The sequence below is a fragment of the Chiloscyllium punctatum genome, chromosome 25 (assembly GCF_047496795.1).
Source record: "Chiloscyllium punctatum isolate Juve2018m chromosome 25, sChiPun1.3, whole genome shotgun sequence".
Classification (NCBI taxonomy): domain Eukaryota; kingdom Metazoa; phylum Chordata; class Chondrichthyes; order Orectolobiformes; family Hemiscylliidae; genus Chiloscyllium; species Chiloscyllium punctatum.
In genome coordinates, this window is record NC_092763.1 from 13,117,409 (window position 1) to 13,133,351 (window position 15,943).

Sequence of the window (15,943 nt, forward strand, 5' to 3'; positions counted from 1 at the left end):
CCAGATATGTCAAGCACACAGAAAGCAGGAAAAATCTAACCTGATCAATTACTATCCCAACACTTTACTTTGTCATCAGCAAAGTGATGTAAGGGGTCATCAACAGTGCTATTAAGCAGCAATTGTAAAGGAATAACTTTACAAATTCCCAATTTGGGTTCCACTAGGGTTACTCTGCTCCTTATCTCATTGCAAGCTTGGTCCAAACAAGGATAAAAGAGCTAAACCAACCTTGATATCCAGGTAGAGTTCACTCTAGTATGGCATAATTGTGTCCTAGCAGAACTGGAATCAGTTGAATCAAGGGAAACTCTGTCAGTGGCAGTCGTACTCAGCATAAAGCAAGATGGTTGCAGTTTTGGAAATCAACTATCTCGGCCATTGCCCTGAGAAGTGTCTGCATTCCTGATGCCCTGGAACTGAGATTTCTACAGGCATTCCTCAGGGCAGTGCCTCAGACCCAATCATCTTGAGCCACTTCATCCATGAGCATTATATAGTAAGGTCAATTGTGAGAATAGTTGCAAATGTTCAGCACCATTTGCGACACCTCAAGTAGCCTAAGCCTATTTGCAGAAGCCCCGAGTAACATCCAAGCAATGTTCCCTCAGGATGGTGTAAATGTCCACAAGCACCGCTGGCCTGAGGTGGGGGGGGGGGGGGGTCAATGCACAGTGGTCAGTATGCCAACACCATTTGCAGCATTGACTTCTACTTCCTCAAGTCACTGCCATTCAAGTACCTCAGAGTCTTTTCAGATGAAAACAAAACTAGCCAGGAATATTGGTGGCACGTAACATTTGCACCACACAAGTGCTACTTTCAAAAAGAGGGAATCTAACTGTTGCTTGTTGGGAATTGGGGTCCTTTAAAAACAGAATTTTCCTATTAGTTACTGAGTAGCATAAGATTTCATTTCACAGTTGTTACAGCATATTTATTTAACTTGCCAAAATTCTACTCTCGGAAAACAAGTGAAGAATTTTGAGAAATGAAGAGATAAGAATATGCATTGAACTAGCGCCAGCATTTTTCTGGTGTCAAATGTACTGTTTTATCAGTATGGTTTTTGAAACTAGGATGATTTTGTTCTTGAAAGGAATGAAAATTAATCTTCAAATGAGGTGGATAAGGGAACAATGGTCATCCAACACCATGAGTAGTTATCCTATGGCCATTGAGCAAAGGGTTCAGACAATTGATTGACATAACATAAACTACCAGCCCCTAGAAAGATGATAGAACAATAAATGCAGAGAACGGTTGTCATGAGATAATTATTTAGAAGTTGTCCTTTGAGAGCTGTTTTCTCACATGGAAGACGGACCAGAAGAATAGGGAAAAGTTCCTAACACCCAGGGAAAACCCAGAGAAGAGTTCCTAACAGCTTGGCGAAACGGCAAGTTCCTGCGCTCACCACATTAAAATGAGTTTCGTCTTAATCAAAAATGCAACTCCCCTGTCCCATCTTTCCACCATCTCTGTCCTGCCTTAAGCACCTGTACCCTGCCACATTAAGCTGCCAGTCCTATTCCTCCCGTAGCCAAGTTTCTGTAATGGCTATAATATCCCAGTCGGACGTACCTATGCATGCCCTGAGTTCATCGGCCTTACCTGTCAGCCCTCTTGTATTAAAATAGATGCAGTTTAATGCAACAGGCATTCCTTGCTCCCTGTTGTGTTCCAGCCTGACCTGTCTCTTCACTTCACTACTTCTGAATTACTCTATCTCCTTCCAGCTTTGCACCTGCCTCCTTGTTGTTGAGGATCCCACATCCCCATCAATCAAGTTTAAACCTTCCCTTGTAGCACTAGCAAACCTGGCTGCCAAGATATTGGTCCCCCTCCAGTTCAGGTGCAACCCATCCTTCTTGAAGAAGTCACCTCTGCCCAGAAAACATCCCAATGATCTAAAGATCTGAATTCCTGCCCCCTGCACCATTTATTTTAGCCACACGTTTGTCTGCCATATCCTTCTGTTCTTACCTGCACTAGCACATAGCACTGGAAGTAATCTGGAGATTACCATCGACCAGATCCTAGTTTTTAACTTTTTTCTTAGTTCTCTATAATCACTCCGCAGGAACTCGTCCCTATTTCTACCTATGTCATTCGTGCCAACTTGCACAATGACTTCTGGCTGCTCATCCTCCCACTGAGAATGTTCTGCAGCCACTCTGAGATATCTTGGACCCTGGCACCTGAGAGGGAATACACCATCCTGGATTCCTGTTTGTGGCCACAGAATCTCCTGTCTGTCCCCCGAACTATCGTGTTTCCTATCACTAAGGTCTTGTTTAACTTTACCCTTTCCCGATGTGCCCCAGACCCAGTCGTAATATCATGACCTGGCTACTAGTGGTTTCCCCTGAATGGTCACCTCCCTCACACCCCCTCCCCAAACAGTATCCAAAATGGTATACTTGTTTTCGAGGGAATGGCCACAGGGCATTCCTCCAATCTCTGCCTGCACCTTAGGTGTGACCACCTCACTAAATCTCTTATGTGTGAAGTGCTCAGCATCTTGCATGATCCTGAACGCATCCAGCTCCAGCTCCCTAACACGGTCTCCCAGGAGCTGCAGTTGGGTGCCCTTCCCACAGATATAGCCACTAGGGACAACAGATGTGTCCTGAGTTCCCACATCCTGCAGGAGGAACATGAAACTGCCCTGACTGCCATCTTAACTGCTGTAAGAGTAAAGAGGAAAGGTAAAAGTACTTTACCTGAGCTTACCTGTACTTCTTGCTGAGCCGCTGCTCTCTGTAGCATCTTCAGCCAAAGCCTTACTACTTACTAGAGGGGAGGGGGAGTTGTATTTTTGATTAAGGTGAGTATCACAGCAGTAATCAGAGATGAAATGACTGAAGAATTGTCCAATGAGGCTTTGTGGCTGATTTTTGCATCATTGTTAGCCACAGGTGGGGTCCCAGAAGACTGTGGGGGGTGGGGGGGGGGGGGGGGTAGTGAATTTTGTGCCACTATTCAAGAAGGGCTGCAAAGAAAAACCTAGGAACTATAGACCAGTGAGTGTAACATCTGTGGTAGGTGAGTTACATAAGAAGATTCGGAGAGATAAGATGTACATGCATTTGGAAACATAGGGATTTGATTAGGAGCAGTCAGCATGACTTTGTGCGTGGAAGATCCTGCCTCACAAATTTGTTAGAGCTCTTTGATGAAATGACCAGGAAGGTTAACAAGAGCATGGTGGTAGATGTAATCCAAATGGATTTCAGTAAGGCCTTTGATAAGGGTCCACATGGTAGGCTGCTCTGGAAAGTTAGATCGCATAGACTCCAGGGGGTGCTGGCAAATTGGACACACAATTGGCTTGATAGTCAGAATCTGGATTGGTGGTGCTGGAAGAGCACAGCGGTTCAGGCAGCATCCGAGGAGCAGAAAAGTCTACGTTTTGGGCAAAAGCCCTTTATCAGGAATAAAGGCAGAGAGCCTGAAGGGTGGAGAGATAAGCTAGAGGAGGGTCGGGTTGGGGAGAAAGTAGCATAGAGTCAGGACATGGTTGAAGAGCTTCAGGGCAGACAAAATGACCTGGGAGTTGCAGTGGGAGAGGGACTCCCTGAGATTCTTGAGGAGGAAAACTTCTTCAAGGCAGGCATCCTTGCAAGATAGTCAGAAGCTGGGAGTAATGGTGGAAGGATGCCTGTCGGATTGGAGGTCTGTGATTAGTGGAGTGCCTCAAGGGTTGGTGCTGGGCCCATTACTGTTAGTTATCTGATGAGAATAAGGCATGATTAGTAAGTTTGTTGATGACACTAAAATAGTCAGTATCATGGACAGTGAGGAAGATTATCAGAAATTGTAGCAGGACCTTGATCAGCTGGGGAAGTGGCTGTGAAATGGCAAATGGAATTTAATATAGATAAATGTGAGGTCTTGCATTTTGGAAAGTCAAATCAAGGTAGGAGTTTCGTGGTGAATGGTAGGGCCTTAAGGAGTGTAGTGGAACAGAGGGACCTTGGAGTTCAGGTGCACAGTTCTCTGAAAGTGGAGTCATAGGTAGACAGGACGGTGATGAAGGCTTTCGGTGCACTGGCACTGGGCATTGAGTATAGAAGTTGGGAAGTTATGTTGCAGCTGTACAAGATGGTGGTGAGGCCACACGTGGAGTATTGTGTTCAGTTTTGTCACCTTGCTGAGGAAGGATGTTATGAAACTGGAAAGAGTGCAGACGAAATTTACAAGGATGTTGCCAGGATTCAACGACCTGAATTATAGGGAGAGGTTGGACAAGCTAGGACTGTTTTCTTTACACCATAAGAGACTGAGTGGGGATCTTATAAGAAGTGTATAAGATCATGAGAGGCATGGATAGGGTTAATGCACTCAGTCTTTTTCCAAGGATTAGGGAATCGAGGACTAGGGGCATCAGTTTAAAGTTACAGGGGAAAGAATAAAAGGGAACCTGAGGGGCAACTTTTTTACACAGAGGATAGTATGCATATGGAATAAGCTGCCAGTGGAAGTGGTTGAAGCAGGTACATTAGTGACATTTAAAAGGTATTTGGACAAATACATGGATAGGAAAAGGTTAGAAGGATATGGGCCAATTTCCATGCAGAGAACTGGAGTTAGCGTGGATGGACATTTTGGTCGGCATGAACTAGTTTGAGCCATAGAGCCTGTCTCTGTGCTGTAGGACTCCATGTATCTATGACCACATATTCTGTGCCAATAGCTTGTTTAATTCTCTGGTATCACTGAACCATATACAATTGTCACAGTTGTACACCATCTTTATCTCATTAAGTGCTGTATCATATCTAAACTGCTACTTCTTAACAAACACAAACTATCATAAAGTCTACAAAATTACATGCAAGGACTGCCAGAAACACTACGTAGGACAAACAGGAAGAAAGTTAGTCACCAGGATATATGAACACCAGCTAGCCACAAAAAGACACGACCCTCTCTCCCTCGTAGCCCTACACATGGATGAAAAAAACCCACCATTTTGACTGGGACAACACATCTATCCTGGGACAGGCTAAGCAAAGACATGCCAGAGAATTCCTAGAGGCCTGGCACTCCAACCACAACGCCATAAACAAACACATAGATCTAGATGCCAATTATCAACCCCTCAAAAAATGAACAGGAAATGACATCACCACAAACCCCAGGAACCCCATCCAGGACAAACATATAAATAGAAAGCAGGAGACAACAGCTTCGCTTCACTTGGAGGTCGCCACTGATGATGTTACCTAGCCAGGTAATAAAACATCTGGATATCAAACCTACAGCTCAGTGAGCAAACCTATACCCTAAACTATCATAAAATTGCTACACGCCATCAAATGACTATATTAGATAATTTAATTATGAAACCACTAAAATCAACATACTGCTTGGCATTCAATAGTATTCCCATCCCTGAATGCCCCATTATCAATATCTTGGATGTTACCAGCCAACTTTGTAAATATTGTGGTTACTAAAGCAAGTAAGAGGTTAGGAATTCTGCACTAAGTAACTCACCTACTTTCTCCCTGAGGCCAATATCCGTTTGCCAGGTACAAGTTAGGCTTTTGATGAAATAATCCCCACTTTCCTGGATGAGTGTAACACCAAAAAAACAGTTTTGAAGCTTGAGACCACCCAAGTCAAAGCAGCTCACTTCATTGCCAACACATCGACTAACTACAACATTCACTCCCTCTTTGCTTTGATGCTGTGTCAACACAAGGCACAATTTACAAGATAGGGTGCTGGGTAATATCATGACAGAAAAATATTTAGGTCCCATGTGATCTTGAGTGGTAAACTCGGCCCGGACAATTACAAAGGTCAACCTCCCCACCTATAAAATCCATTTACCAGGCCCACTGTCAAGGAAAGGCCGCCAACATTCTCAAAGATCCATCCCACCCTGGCAACGTTTTTCTACAACCTCTACCATCGGGGAGAAGGTACAGAAGCCTGAACACACGCACCAGCTGGTTTCAAAACAGTTTCTACCCTACTGTTGTTAGAATAGTGAATGGACTCACAAACTCTTAACATTCATCTGTACCTGTGTTTTTGTTTTTTGCTGCTATTTACCTATTATTTACGATCTATGCTGCTTAACTCTGTGATCTGCCTGTATTGCTCACAAGGCAAAGCTTTCACTGTGCCTCGGTACACGTGACAATAAATTCAATCTCCTTCAGATAAAATTAAAAATCACACAACACCAGGTCCACAGTCCATCCTGGCGTTGTGTGATTTTTAACTTTGTCCATCCCAGTCCAACCCTGACACCTCCACATCATGGAGAAAGTGAGGACTGCAGATGCTGGAGATCAGAGCTTAAAAATGTGTTGCTGGAAAAGCGCAGCAGGTCAGGCAGCATCCAAGGAGCAGGAGAATTGACATTTCGGGCATAAGCCCTTCTTCACATCATGACTACCATCATTTAGAAAGCACCTCTTTTTGAGTCTCACCTGAGCTGGCAGATCAGTTACAGGCTACAGTTTAAGATGCTATCCTTGTGGCGCAGCGATAATGTCCCTATCCGTGGAATGGGAGGCAAGGATCCAAGTCCCATCCTCTCCAGGGTGTGGAGTAACATCTCTGAACAGGTTGAGTAGAAAAACAGATCACGTCATCCTTTGATATTGCACGAACATCAATACAACATTGAATTTGGCTCGGGTACGTAGCCATGCAGAAGTAAAATTTGCATTTTTTTTCCCTTTGAGAGACAGAAATAACAACAATCTTCAGAAGTGGGAATATTCTGACCAAGACACGTTTCTCTTTGCTTCACGTCTTTCGTGTAGCTAGCCTCTCCATATGTAGAACGGTCTATCAAGTGGGTTTAAGCTAAGTGATGGTAGGAGATAATGCGTTAATGGAAAGATAGATTTTAGTTATAAAATCTGCCCCGCCACAAACCACTGATACTTACAGCTATAAGTGGATGTTCTCTACAGCTGCAAAACTAAGGTGCCGCCTCCAGGTATTTTGGAATTGAGTCGAAGCTTCTGATTGGTATCCGGGGCAGCCATAGAGATTAGCAACACACACTAAGGCGGAGTCGGCTTCTCGGAAATGGACAAGGATGACACCAAGGCACTGAAACTTCAAGGAGGAGGCTGGCGAAGACATCGACTGGGGGAAGAAGGTGACCGGCCGGTAATGGACAAGTCGACTTTGAAGGTAAGTGGACAAGTAGGGAGGAGGCACACTCTCACGTTCTTGGAGAGGTATCTCAATCTGCGCATTGGGAAAACTGACACTGTCTGTCCTCTCATTCCCGATGAAGGGCTGCGGCCAGAAATGTCGGTTCTCTTGCTCTTCAGATGCTGCTGGACCTGCTGTGCTTTTCCAGCAACACACTGTCGATTCTGATCTCCAGCATCTGCAGACCTCACTGTCTTCAACTTTCTATCTGTAACTGAGCTGGTTTGACGAAGGGCTTTTGCCCGAAACGTCGATTTTCCTGCTCCTCGGATGCTGCCTGAACTGCTGTGCTCTTCCAGCACCACTAATCCAGAATCTGCAGTCATTGTTTTTACCTGGTATGACGAAGACCAGCCGTGAAAAAAAACAATAAACAAGGCAACTAGTGAGCCGTGTTAGAAGAATTTAATACAATTAATTTTGCGAAGACGAAATGAAAAAGGGATTTTAAAAACACGTTCTTCTTCTTCCTTTTATTAACTATCCCTTTTCCAACCTTTGCAACGCGATAACACAATTCCGCGTGACTCTGCCATCAAAATTTATTTCGGAATCCACATTGTTCAACACTTTGCAAAATATACAACATTTGAGACAAAAACTGTTTTTGTTCTGTTTGGACAGACCTCCTTATTTAAGCTAAATTTTATTGTCGAAAATCAAAGTTGCTTATTTGAGTAAAATAATTCATTCCTTAGCACGAAATTTCCACTTTATTGCGATCTGTTTTGCTTAGCTCAAGTTATCGGACAACTCAGGACTTTTCATTTGGTAAAAAGAACTTTATCAGGGATAAGCTGTTGTCATGGCGTTAACTTTTCTCTACATGTCTGCCATGTCTTGTTTGCAGTAATCCATCGGCAGAGATTGTGTTTCGAGCTTCTTCCATCCCCACATGGAAACGCCAGCATATTCTCTTACTTCAGAATTGCTTCAAAGATCTGGCCGTCGCAGCTCCTTGAGCCCTTGCTTCCGGTGAACCGAGAGCAGCAGATTCTAACTTTTGGAATGTTTGGATTGTACAGTGAAGTTCGCTACCGTAGGTAACACTCCATTAATCTTTTCAGGTGTTTTTTTTTCGTTCAGCGTGACACTGGAATCGGTTTAGAGTTAGAATAGTCACTTTAGAAAAAGTTAGATGTAACTAGGTGTAGCAGAACACTATGCTCCCGAACGACCATCAAAGTTGTTTTGAAAGCGTGGTACTATTCAGTGACATTGGTATCTATCCAGTCATGTCAGATGATAGACAAGCCCTTTTAGTGGGGGGTGGGGGGTTCTCATATGGTGAGCCTTTGCTGCTGGCTCCCAATGCCAATGCTCGAGAAGTAGGCACTACCACAAAAACTGTCCATCAATCTGTTGTTGAGGGTTGTTGTTTTTTGGCTTTGACATCTGTTGTCACTGGTCACCTTGGTGGAACACTCGAGCCCACAGGTGGGCTTGCTGTTTGCTTCTTTTGACAGCTAACCACTCCCACATTGCAATAATCAACGTTTAGGGCCCACAAGTCTCACTGACAAGTGTCCTTAAAGTGGAGCTTTGGGTGTGCCACATGGTCATCTGACTCTGGCTACGTCTTCATACCCAAGTCCTCGTATTTGCAACTGAGCTGTTTCTGTGCATCAAAACATCCTCTGATGCATTTGTGCCAACACACATGGACGCTCTGCCCTCAAGGGCACTTTGTCTTGCCAGAATACACCATAATTGTTAGAATCCCTAGTGTGGAAACAGGCCCCTCAGCCCAACATTGACCCTCAAGAGTATCCCATCCAAACCCATTCCTCTACGTATACCCCTGACTAATGCACCTAACTTACACACCCCTGAACACTATGGGCAATTTAGCATGGCAAATTCACCTAACCTGCACATCTTTGGATTGTGAAGAATGTGCAAAATCCACATAGACAGTCACCTGAGGCTGGAATTGAACCTGGGTCCATGGCACTCAGAGGAAATGGTTGATCCTGTTTTCCTGGTAGCTTAAATTCACCCATGCTTCAGAGCCTCACAGAGAGCTGTTGTGAACCTTATAAAGCATTGGCTTGCTCATACAGGCGAGCTTGGCATTCTTTTTATTCTATGTGCACTTCATGAGTTGGCCAAAGGTAGGAGCTGCTTTCCTTCTGCATGCATCAATCTCTGAATCAAGGGGTCAAGGTAGTAGAATTTGATAATCACTTCTCATTGGGTGCTATTTCATATGATTAATGGCAGGCATACAAGGACCTATTATTTTCTTGACCCTAGTCAGCGAGAACAAGTTATAGACCCAGGAGAGACAGTCTGTACCCCTTTGTAGCTGCATTTCCAGGTGGTATTCAGGGACCGCATTAGTGAGTCAGAGTAGTGTTTAAGCAGGATAGAAGAAAGAATGCAGTATTAATACAACAATGTCTCATACTTTATGAGCTATTTCAGTCTTTGACAGAGATTTTCCAAAGTACAAAAATGCGTATGGAATGAATGGGCTCGGCTGCATGACTGTTGTTCCATCCTATGTTATTAGTCTTATATTGACACAAGCACACATTTATACAGCACCTTTCACAATTTCAGCTTGTCCCAAATCGTTGAATAGTTATTGTGGTAATACTCCTGTCATTTGACACTGTCATTTCACACACTGGTTAATTCTATTTATTATGAATTAATTAGGTCTAGGATTCCTTTTGTTGAAAGAAATCAGAACACTTCAAAATATCCAGGCTATCGCTATTAAAATGCTAACACCACTAATTTAAGCAGATGAAATGTACTTTTGTGTGGACTCAAAGCAGACATGATGCTTGTGTACTTTCATTACAGCCAACTTGTTTAATAGCTGTTTTAATGGATTAGTTTTACATTTAAACGTTACTGGAGGGTAACGTTGCTATTGTGACAGAGAGGGAGGAATTAAGTAATAAAAATATGCCTCCTCTGGCCTCCACCAATTTGTTCAGACATTTTTATAGATAGGCCAACTTGCCTTACTAATTAGAAATTATAGCACTGATGTGGAGTTAAGTTGAAGTCGGAAATCAACAATTGACTAAGTCAAAGAGGAACAATAGCTTTGATTGCTATTTTAAAGTTGTCAAACCTGACTAACTGCTAGCACTCTCTTCTTTGAGTTAGAATGTTGTAAATTCAAATGCACATACCTAAAATGTGAGCACATGATCTAGGTAACACTCTAGTGCAGTATGAGGGCATGTTACAGTGATTAGAGTTATCAACTTTCAACATTAAACCAAGCAGGAATGATCTCTCAGGTAGTCATAAAAGTTGAGTCTTTTTGAACAAGAACTGCCTGGCACTTATCACTTAACTAACACCATGGAAACAGAGTATCTAGTCTATATTCATAGAGGTCTACAACACAGGAAAAACCCTTTGGTCCATTGAATAAGCAGCTTTATCTTATTTTCCTGCTGCCACATCCTGAGGAAAATATCATTTAACTGTAAGTTCTTTTATCAGAACTTTTCATTTTGCACTTATTAGGACAATTCGCAAGAATACCAATAAAGGAGAAAACCACAAGTAACAATAAAATCATTCATATGACTCTGTTTGTTCATTCATTCAATGGTCAGTGCATATGTTAGGACCAGGAAGCCTGGGTTCAAGTCCCATCTGCTCCAGAGATATATAACATCCCTGAACAGGTTGATTAGAAATATCTACACATTGGGGTCTGTGCACTGGCGCACCAAAATTATGCTAGGACCCTCAGAGAAGCTGCACGTATGAGCACCATACAATGTAGGGGGAACATTGCTTACTGGTAACCTCAGAAAGAAAGCCCAAACTATTTGTTCACCACAGAAGTTTGATGTTGAAACAAGGCACTGCAAAACCACCCTATTAGATAATGGCTATCTTGGTCAGATCATCTCACACTGTAAATCTCTCACACTCATGAAATGCACTAAGGTGGTCACTCTTGATTCTAAAAAGTGCCCAACCTGCTTCAGATTATCCTGGAATGTTTGAGCAACTGGTGAAGCTATCTGTTTCATACTGTTACTGTTCAGTAGCAGCACAAGTGGTCATAGAGTCATAGAGTCATAGAGATGTTTACCATCAAGCCAAAAAGACATTATGTACTCTTTGCTACCTTCCCCCACCCTCCTCTCTGACCTATCACCTCCATCCCCACCCCCATTCACCTATTGTACTCTTTGCTACCTTTTCCCCAGCCCCACCCCCCCCCTTCACCCCCCATTTATCTCTCCACCCTGGAGGCTTCCTGCCTCCATTCCTGGTGAAGGGCTTTTGCCCGAAATGTCGATTTTCCTGCTCTTCAGATGCTGCCTGACCTGCTGTGCTTTTCCAGCACCACTCTGATCTAAACTATGGTTTCCAGCATCTGCAGTCCTCACTTTTGCCAAAAGCACATGATGCCTATTCCACCAATGAGTAATGTTATATTGCTGAAGTATGCTTGGTATTTGAGCTATATGTCCCAAAGACTGGTGGATCAATCAAGCAGCATATCAATTTATTAGTTCACAACAGCAAGTTACTGGCAAAGCTCACAACACAGGTCCAACATCAGATATGATTCTGTAATTGGACAATACTTGCTGGATAATCCTGGGTATTTAAAAAAATACACTAGCATCCAATTCAGGATTTCCAGGTTGTTCACTGTATGGTGCAATTAGTTATACTGCAAACCACATGTACTACTGTGCCCTGTTCTTTGCAGACAGAAAGAACATGTGCATGCACTGTGCTTGTTTCAAATCAACAATATATTTGATAGGAATTCACTGGTTCATTTTTCAGGATAACACCCTCTCCAAACAGAATCAACCTGCCTGGTTTAAAATGTAAACAAATCCCGACTGTTACCTGTCAAACATTATTAGAGGCAAGATTGGAGTGGTGCTGGAAAAGCACAGCAGATCAGGCAGCATCCGAGTGGCAGGGAAAGGCAAAAGCCCTTCATCAGGAATAAGGCAGGGAGCCTTCAGAGTGGAGAGATAACTGGGAGGGGAATGGGGCTGGGGAGAAGGTGGCAAAGAGTAAAATAGGTGGATGGAGGTGGGGATGAAGGTGATAGGTTGGAGAAGAGGGTGAAGTGGATGGGTGGGAAGGAAGATTGGCAGGTGGGACAGGTCATGAGGATGGTGCTGAGCTGGCAGGTTGGAACTGGGGTAAGGTGGGGGGAGGGGAAATGAGGAAACTGGTGAAGTCCACATTGATGTCCTGGGGTTGAAGTGTTCCGAGGCAGAAGATGAGGTGTTCTTCCTCCAGGCATCAGGTGGTGAGGGAGTGGCAGTGGAAGAGGCCCAGGACCTGCATGTCCTGGGCAGAGTGGGAGGGGGAGTTGAAATGTTGGGCCACAGGGTGGTGGGTTGATTGGTGCGGGTGTCCCAGAGATGTTCCCTAAAGCGCTCTGGGAGAAGGCGTCCAGTCTCCCCAGTGCAAAGGAGACTGCATCGGGAGCAACAGATACAATAAATGACATTGGTGGCTGTGTAGGTGAAACTTTGATGGATGTGGAAGGCTCCTTTGGGGCTTGGATGGAGGTGGGGGGTAGGTATGGGCGAAGGTTTTGCAATTCTTGCGGTGGCAGGGGAGGGTGGTTTGTTGGGGTGTGTGGACCTGGCTAGGTAGACACGGAGGGAACAGTCTTTGCGGAAAGTGGATAGGTGTGGAGAGGGAAATATATCCCTGGTGGTGGGGTCCGTTTGTAGGTGGCGGAAATGTCAGTGGATGATGCATTTTATGCGGAGGTTGGTAGGATGGAAGGTGAGTACCGGGGGGTTCAGTCCTTGTTGCAGTTGGAGGGGTGGGGTTTGAGGGTGGAGGTGCGGGACATGGATGAGATGCTTTGGAGGGCATCTTCAACCACATGGGAAGGGAAATTATGGTCTTTAAAGAAGGAGGCCATCTAGTGTGTTTTGTGGTGGAACTTGTCCTCCTGGGAGCAGAAACGGCGGAGGGAGAGGAATTGTCAAGCATTATTACCCAAGTCCACTTGCAAGCCAATCAGCACTTTTCTCACATGTCAAATAAATGCTGGTTTTCTTCTTTATTGGTATTCTTGCAAATTGTCCTGTTGAGTGCAATTTAAAAAGTATCAACAAAATCTGCATTCTTTCAGAGGGTGGGGGCAAGGGATGTTCAAGTTTTGCATGACTCAGTCACTGTAAGTTCTATTGTTGAATTTTATGCTGTTTTATGGACTGTATAGTTGATAGATTTTAATTGTATGGTATTTTGCTTAGCCAGTGCCAAATTTCTGAATTTATAAAATCAGGCTTGTCAATACAATAAGTTTGAACTGAATTTTTTCTATCTCAAAACAAAGTCAACTGGGAGTTTTGAACACAGAATGATTGCCAGTAATGACATTCCTTGATTAGACATTATGGCATTTATTCAGTTGTGTTACATGCATGCATTTGAAATAAATGTTCCAGTTTGATTGTTGGAAAATCCATCTGGTTCACTAATGTCCTTTAGGGAAGGAAACTGCCATCCTTACATGGTTGGACCTACGTGTTACTCCAGACCCACAGCAATGTAGTTGACTCTTAACTGCCCTCTGGGCAATTAGGGATGGGCATTAAACAATGGCCTAGCCAGAGAAGCCCTCACCCATGAATATAAGTTTCTTTTATCTAATTAATAAATAGCTTCAGCTTATTTATCCATTTACTTTAACTTGTGTCAAATGTCTTTGTAGATACCTGTTACCTGATGGTAAGGGGGTCTGGTAACATCTGTCATGAGAGAAACAGAATTAGCATTTTGAGAGCAGAATTGAAAGGGATTGGGAATTATTTTTAATACTTTTGACAGTGGCAGACAACTTGCAGCTAAACTGACTGGACAGCACCTGACATCCCAAAAAGTTGACCTAAACCAACTGTGTGATTGAATGGGAAAAATAACAGAGAATTAGGGAGAGCAAAATGGCTAGGTAAAACAAAGTGGAAAAGGAAGATCTGTAGGGAGGGAGAGATTAACAAGGACCCACCAGGGACTGTAGTGTCATCAGCCCTGACGTTTCCTGTCTTTTACACATTATACTTAGACAATTATTGGCTTATTTAATGAAAACAAGAGTTTCTGATGCCCACAGAGGAGTAAAGAACCATGACACACAACAACAGAAACAAAAATGTAGGGACAGTTACAAAATTGCCAAATAATAAAGATTCTACTGATTGTTGACCAACAACTTAATAAAACACAACTGCAAAATCTGACATTGAAACAGCTAGGCAGTAAGACATGAGTTTTTGAGAACCCATAAACAAATGTTTATGTTTCAAAATCTACATAGCTAATTTATCCAACATTTTATTCCATTTATTTCAGGGCAAGAACAAAAAAAATAGCAGCACAGTGTGTAGCAGTGTTTGATTTGGAAGTGACTGAAAGGCGATGATAATGCTGAAATTATGAAATTTGTCTTAGGAAGGGGAATAAACTATGAAATATAAAGGGAAGAGAACATTATCCGATGTTACAGGGGAGTGCTCAGCGATTCAACCTACCAGGTTTAAAATTTAAATAAAGCTTCGCACTTAACTATCCATCATCAGACCAGTGAATTCCCTACAACATTCCCATCAATCAAAGTCTACTTGATATCCAATCAGCACTCTGCTCTTGTACAACATGAATGTGATTTTCTCTTTATGCTGGTTTTCTTGTGAACTGTCATTGTAAGTGCAAAACATAAAGCTTTAAAATGTTGTGGGTTTTTCTCAGGGATATTGAAAAACCATGTTGGGATTACCACAAACAGTGGGTTGATCCTGTGATGTGTGAAGTGGAAATTTAATTTGTTAACGCTTGCTGTTCTTTGTGGAATTCTGGCATTTTTTGAAATTTTACATTTTAAACAAAAAAGTAATTTATTTTGCATCAGTCATAATAAAGTACACATTTTACAAGATCTTAATGCCCGAGATAATACCCTGGTTAAGATAGCGAATACAGAGAAAGCAAAAGGAAACCCTAAACAATCATTTGCCACTGTCAGCAACTTAATGCACCCACTTTATGTTGCTTATTTGACCCTGTCAAAGAAGTTTGATCTTTTAGTATTAGATACAAAAACAATGAGGGCCAACAGTCACTCAGATGCACAAAATTGTGGCTTGCACCAATAGTAACCAGGAGATAAATATTTTGAAGTCAGCTGCAGCTGACCACTAGTTTATCTATTTTAATCTCAGGATGTTATGAGCATTGACTTGTCGAATGCAAATTTTCTGGGTCATCTCCCCAGAAAATTTTCACTGATAATGACACTTTAGCCGTGATCATGTCAGCAAACAAAATATCTTTCAAAGCAGATTGCAAACATTTTGCCACAAACAAATCAAAGTTCCACTTCACACATCACAGGATCAATCTACTGTTTATGGTAGTCCCAACATGGTTTTTCAATATTCCTGAGAAAAACCCACAACATGTTTAAGCCTTACATTTTGCACTCATCAAGACAGTTCACAAGAAATACCAGCATAAAGAGAAAATCACATTCATGTTGTACAAGAGCAGAGTGGTGATTGGATATCAAGTAGATTTTGATTGGTGGGAAAGTTGTAGGGAATTCACTGGTCTGATGATGGATAGTTAAGTGCGAAGCTTTGTTTAAATTTTAAACCTGGTAGGTTGACTCTTGTCAATCGCTGAGCACTCTCCTGTCAGATAGGATAATGCTCTCTTCCCTTTATGTTGTGTTTCTTGTGAATTTTCAAGGTGAAAAACTGTGACAAAGTGA

At 42.8% G+C, this 15,943-nt stretch overlaps 1 protein-coding gene across 3 annotated transcripts in view; it reads left to right on the forward strand.

Annotated features, from left to right (window-relative positions):
* The first annotated feature begins 7,057 nt into the window (after positions 1-7,057).
* The window catches only part of LOC140495700 (uncharacterized), a 47,208-nt gene continuing 38,322 nt past the window's right edge, over positions 7,058-15,943 (forward strand). For 2 of the 3 annotated variants that reach the window (XM_072594696.1, XM_072594698.1), the window contains exons 1-2: positions 7,058-7,170; positions 8,045-8,237. The gene's annotated coding sequence lies outside the window, so the exon portion shown is untranslated. The remainder of the gene's footprint in view (positions 7,171-8,044; positions 8,238-15,943) is intronic. The other variant, XM_072594697.1, reaches the window with a different exon arrangement.